This window comes from Impatiens glandulifera, chromosome 9 (genome assembly GCF_907164915.1).
Source record: "Impatiens glandulifera chromosome 9, dImpGla2.1, whole genome shotgun sequence".
In the NCBI taxonomy this organism is placed as follows: domain Eukaryota; kingdom Viridiplantae; phylum Streptophyta; class Magnoliopsida; order Ericales; family Balsaminaceae; genus Impatiens; species Impatiens glandulifera.
This window is the reverse complement of record NC_061870.1, coordinates 423,296-429,266: the sequence shown is the minus strand read 5'-3', so window position 1 is coordinate 429,266 and position 5,971 is coordinate 423,296.

Below are 5,971 nucleotides of genomic sequence, written 5' to 3'. Positions count from 1 at the left end.
TTTTCATATTTTAAACTTATGTTGGAATATTTTTGTGAACTACGTTGATTTCAATCGCATTTGATGGGTGTTTACATTGCTTTATTTAAGATTGCATGGTTTTAACATCATCAAAAAGAGAATTTTTTCTGGATTAAATGAACTCATCTATTATTGATCATTTAGCTTAAATAATCAAAAAGGGGGAAATTGTTGGAAAAAATTAAGTGAAGAGTTAATTAACTTAGAAGAAATTGTTTGAAAAAACTAAGTAAAGAGTTAATTAACAGTAAATACGAAATATTAAACAACTGAGTTTTGTTGATGTTTAAATATAAATGAAGCTAAGATGTCTAAATTGCTTCTATATAGGTTCATCACACTTTGCTAACTTAGACGTGGTCTAATCAGGCTAATAAGACGTATAACGTAGTTAGACGTGCAGTCTAACATATACGTAGTTAGACGTTGCAGTCAAACAGATACGTAGTTAGACGTGTAGTCTAAGAGATACGTAGTTAGACATTATAGTTTAACAGATACGTAGTTAGACGTTGCAGTCTAACAAATACGTAGTTAGACGTTGCAATCTAATAAATACATAGTTAGACGTTGCAGTCTAGCATATACGTAGTTAGACATTGGCGTCTAACTCTTTCAGACAAGTCTGAAGTGATACGTAGTTAGACGTGCAATCTAATAGGTACGTAGTTAGACGTGTAGTCTAACAGATACGTAGTTAGACGTATAGTCTAACAGATACGTAGTTAGACGTTGCAGTCTAACTCTATTAGATGTGATAATCTAATGGATAACGTAGTTAGACGTTGGCGTCTAACTCCTTCAGACAAGTCTGAAGGGATGCGTAGTTAAACGTTGCTGTCTAACCCCATTAGACGTGTAGTCTAATAGAACACGCCATCAGACGTTAACATCTAACTCCCTTAGACTAGGTAGTCTAATGGAGGATGTTTAATGCCTCGCTCCAACAAAGTTAACATACGTCTACCTATTCGGATCGTATCAACAAGTATATGAGCATCCCAGACGCGAGCGGTCTTCTATGTATAGGAAATGAAGAAACCATAGATCACCTATTCGGGAACTGCTGTATTACTTCGGAGCTTTGGGACAGATTCTATAAAAGACTGGAGCTGATTAGTTTCCCGAGTGAATGGAATGAAATCAAAAAAGCAGCACTACTCAAAGCCAAAGGAAATAGATTTGCAACAAGCGTGTTCAAGTGCGGCTTTGGAGTAGTGGTGTATAACATTTGGCAAAAACGGAATGCAAGGGTATATGACAGAACCCGAGTTATGGAAAGATATTGTATCGGTTTGCAGCGCCCTCGCGAGAACGTGGAGAGGAATTCAATGTAGGGAGCAGAATTGGAATATCTGTAGGAACTGGAGTTTACCATTTTTTAAACTTACTAGAATTGAAAGCATTGTAAACAGATAATTCATTTACGTTTTTAGCTTTTTAGCTTTAATTCAGAATGTTACGACTTCAAAATCATTCTAGGCCTGTCTAGAATGTTCTCTTAAACTCGTGGTTTTTTTCCCATTTTTGGAATTTTTAATGAAATGACGCTAAGTCGTTTTCCCCAAAAAAACATACGTCTACCCACGATCAACTAGCTGTCTGCTACTCTACTCCACTCACTCTTGTGCAGTTTGACAAGCCAGCTAATTGCATCCAATGAATGAACGCCACGTACGAAAATGTACTTCCAATGGTTTTTCTAGTACAAGACAATATCAGAAAGGATATTTGACACACTACCTGTTCGGTACGACCATGATCCATTTGCTCAGAGTCTGTTGTAATCTTGTCCTTTGGGCGGCCTTCCAATGCACGCTTGCCACTTGTCCAATGAAGAAGATTCGACCGTTGGTGTCTTTCTACTACAAATAGATTCTCAAGGACAGCGGACAAATCACCTGTTACTCTACTCACATTACTATCTTACCGAATTACTCTTGTACTTACTGATTTCTATCATCTTCTTAGTTCAAGAGAGAAAAAATCAAAACTGTCTAGCTGAGAAAATATTGTTCTTAATATTGTAAGTTGAACAGAGGTTGTTCTGTTCAACAAAGTGTTTAGCTATATCAGAAAACTGTATTTGATTCAAAGAGTTTAGTTAATCCTTCCGGTTGTGGAAGAAGGAGTGACGTAGGAGAGTTTGCTCCGAACATCCATAAACAATCTATTGTGTTCTTTACTTTCAGTATTTCATCTTTCATCGGTTCAAAGCTTCAAATCCGACGAACACTTCCGCCCTTGAAACCGTTTCAAGAGTTCGAAGGATTTGCCAAGAATAAAAATATATTTTAACTTCTAACAAAGTTAAAATCAAATCGTTTATTATGAGTTATTATCAATAGCCAGACTTTAGTCTCTATTGGTACCACCGATCCTATCATCTTGTTGAGGTCTTTAGATTCCCTCATCGCCATCGTCTTGATATCCCACTCCCTAGACAGAGCACACATGACTTTAATTGCAACCTCTTTGTTGTTGTAAGTCTTGCCCAAGGTGGAAAGAGTAGTGATAATTTTGCTGAATCTTTCATCGAACTTAGTCATCGTCTCTCCAAGACGCATCTTGAAGTTATCGAACTACTATGTGGTAACCATGAGTTTGTTTTCTTTGGTTTGTTCGTTTCCCTCACACAGTTGAGTCAGCTTATCCCAAATATCCTTGGTAGTGGGGTATGTGATGATCTTGTTGAACATGTTGTCATCCAATGTCTTGTAGATGATGTCTTTTGCTATATTGTTGAGGTTGTTCTTTCTCTTATCTTCACTTGTCCACTCAAATCTAGCCTTCTTAATCTTTACCGGACCTTCGGTGATGACAAATCACATGTCATCATTTATGGCAGCTAGATGAGTGTGGACTCTCGCCTTCTAAACAAAATAGTTTTTCTCTAAGAACATGGGAACCTTGTTGATGACAGTCATAGACATGATTCTGATTCCTATTGGTGCTTGAGAATATAAAACGAGGCTCTGATACCACTGTTACAACTCCTAGGAGAACCACACCTTAAAAGCTAGCTGATAAGGTGGGAGAGACCAAGAGTTATTAAACCACACATAGAACCCCTTCACATTTAGCCGCCTGAATTCCACGCGGGCAAGGTCATGGCAATCTCCAAGAGATCCCACTCTAACCTCCCCGCGCTTAGCCGCACCAACAATTCAATGTAAAGGCTCGCTCTGATAGCACTTATTGGGATCGGTGCTAACAATAGAGACTAGGGTATGACTATTTTGAACAACTTACGATAAACTCTTCGATAACAATCTTGTGATGGATTAATATATGTTTCTATTCTTCGCAAATTCTCCAAATTCTTGAAATAGATTCAAGTGCGGAATTGTTTATTGGATTTGAAGCTTTAGTCAACTGAATATAAACGACAAAAAGTAAAGAACATAGGGTTTGTATATAAATGCATCACCTCATTCAATTGAGTCACGATTGATCATTTGTAAGGTTTTCTACCTATACAAGAGAGAGAGAGCAAGCTTGGGAGCAAAATAACTCAATCAAGACAAGGCCAAGGCGATTCCGGCGAGTGTTCATCTTCTTTGACGACTTCGATTCCAACTTTGATTCTTCCAGTTCTTCTACTTCTTTAGGTAAGTCTGTCTAACGTACTCATGTTGTAATTCGTTTAGGACATTGGTGTACATAAATTTGTTTGTATGGATTCATAAATATATTTGATTAATTTATATAAGTTCATTTTGTTTTTATGGATTTTGTTTGTTGAATGCTTGGTTTACATTAGCGGCTAGAGTCTTAGGTAGATTGAGTCTAGTTCTAGGAAGATGTTAGGTCCTGGCTAGCCTCGTTTCTCAAATTTCTTCTCACCAGAATCATCAAGTATTGGTCATCGGAGGAAGAACTACAAACCAGTTCTTTGGAAGAGTTCCAGATCGCCTCCTCAACGCAACGAAGGTGCAATTAAAGCTTTCGATGACGAGGAAGACTCATGTGCTGTTCTCGGAGCTAATGCCTTGACAAATGATGAGTTGTAGGCGATAACCATCGTTCGTATTTCAGATCTACAAATGAATCATCATTTGATTCCTTTGTTCTTCATTTATGTGTGTCGAAATGTCTCCATAAGGTCTTTAGTAGGTAAGTGAGCCTCTGTAGCGACAAGCTCCAGTCCTTCAAGGCAGCGGTGAGGCTAGGCGAAGTATTTGAGTGTGTGTTTAGAACTAAATATTACAATCGTTTCACATCGTATTAATGATCATGTTGATGAATTGACTAAAAATCTCCTTAACAAGTCATTTCTTAATCTAGAGGATATATTCCTAGTTGAATGGGAGATTCGTTGAATTAAAGATGAGGAGGTCTAAGCGGCATAGAAAATGTGGAGGGTTTAGGTCTTGAGGTCAATTTATTTCCATGTTATATACCAGTAGTGCCCAATCCATTAAATAGTTGACAAATGTCAATCCTTAAATTTCTCTCTCACTTAACTAACTCATAAACTTAACTATAGTTGAGAATTTAAAAGAGAAAATAATACATTAAATTTTTTATATATTTTTTACTTAAAAATACCATAATGATTTTAAATCATTATTAATTAAATATTTCTACTAAATAATTATATATATATTTTTATTAGAATACCATAATAATTTTTTATATATTTAATGACATATGAATATATATATATATATATATATATATATATATATATATATATATTCAAATTTACATTATAATATTATTATGATATATATTTAATTAATAATAATTTAAAATTTTTAGGTTATTCATTCTAATATATATATTCTAATATATATATGGGAAATTATAGAGAACTGGAAATGTATAACATTAATTTATAGGGAAATAAAGAGACATATTTTTATAGGGAAATAAAGAGACATATTTTAAGTGGATTGAAAATTTAATAGGAGAGAGAATTGTTAGATTTTCAATCCACTTTGTCACCTCATTTCTTTATAAATTTCTGTCATATCTTTCCCGTTCTCTATATTTCTCCCTCTATATAATAATTTAATACATAATTTTCTCTTTAAATTCTCTACCATAATAATATTAATGTAATATACATTTAATTAATAACGATTAAATTTTTGATGTCACTAGTCAATAATATTAATTTTAAATTATTATATTGTTTATTATTAATGAATAATTTTCTTAGTGCGTTAATATTATTGATAAAAATATATATAACATTTTTATATAATTAACAAATAATATTAATGATATATATTTAGTTAATAATATTTTTTAAATTATTATATTATTTCTCGCAAAAAATTATATATATATATATATATTTAATTAATTAATAATGATTTAAAATATTTTAAAATAAAAAAATTATAAGAAAAAACTAATATATTATTTTGTCATTTTTAAATTCTGAACTATAGTTAGGTTTATGAGTTAGTTGATGAGAGAGATAAATTTGAGTGGATTGAAGCACTACCTATATAGGTAGTATCGAAAGAACCATTGAAGGAGATATATAAGCCTATTTAAATTTTAGGTTAAGAGAGACAAAAAAAAATAAAAAAAATAAATAAATTAAGCAGCGTAAATTATGATAGGGTTTCTTAGCTAGACGCGATTATTATAACGTGGTGCACCCGTTGAAAGCTATTCAGCTTAAATATATTTAAGTGGGTGAATTATGATAATCAAGTTGAACGTACACTTCGGATATTAAGATTTTGGATATCTTTGGTGGTTATATTTATTTTCATGTTGATGGGTTAACATATTACTTATCATGTTATGACTTCTATTAATTTTTTTTATTAAATACTATCGTGTTTGGTAATCTGGATTTTGAAGGGTTTAATTTCAATTCTTATGTTGGTTAGACACTCTAATATTAAGAATTAGAATTGGAATTAGAATTCCAATGAAATTAAATATAGTGTAATTTGATAGTTCTTAATCCCAATCTTTTTAGGTT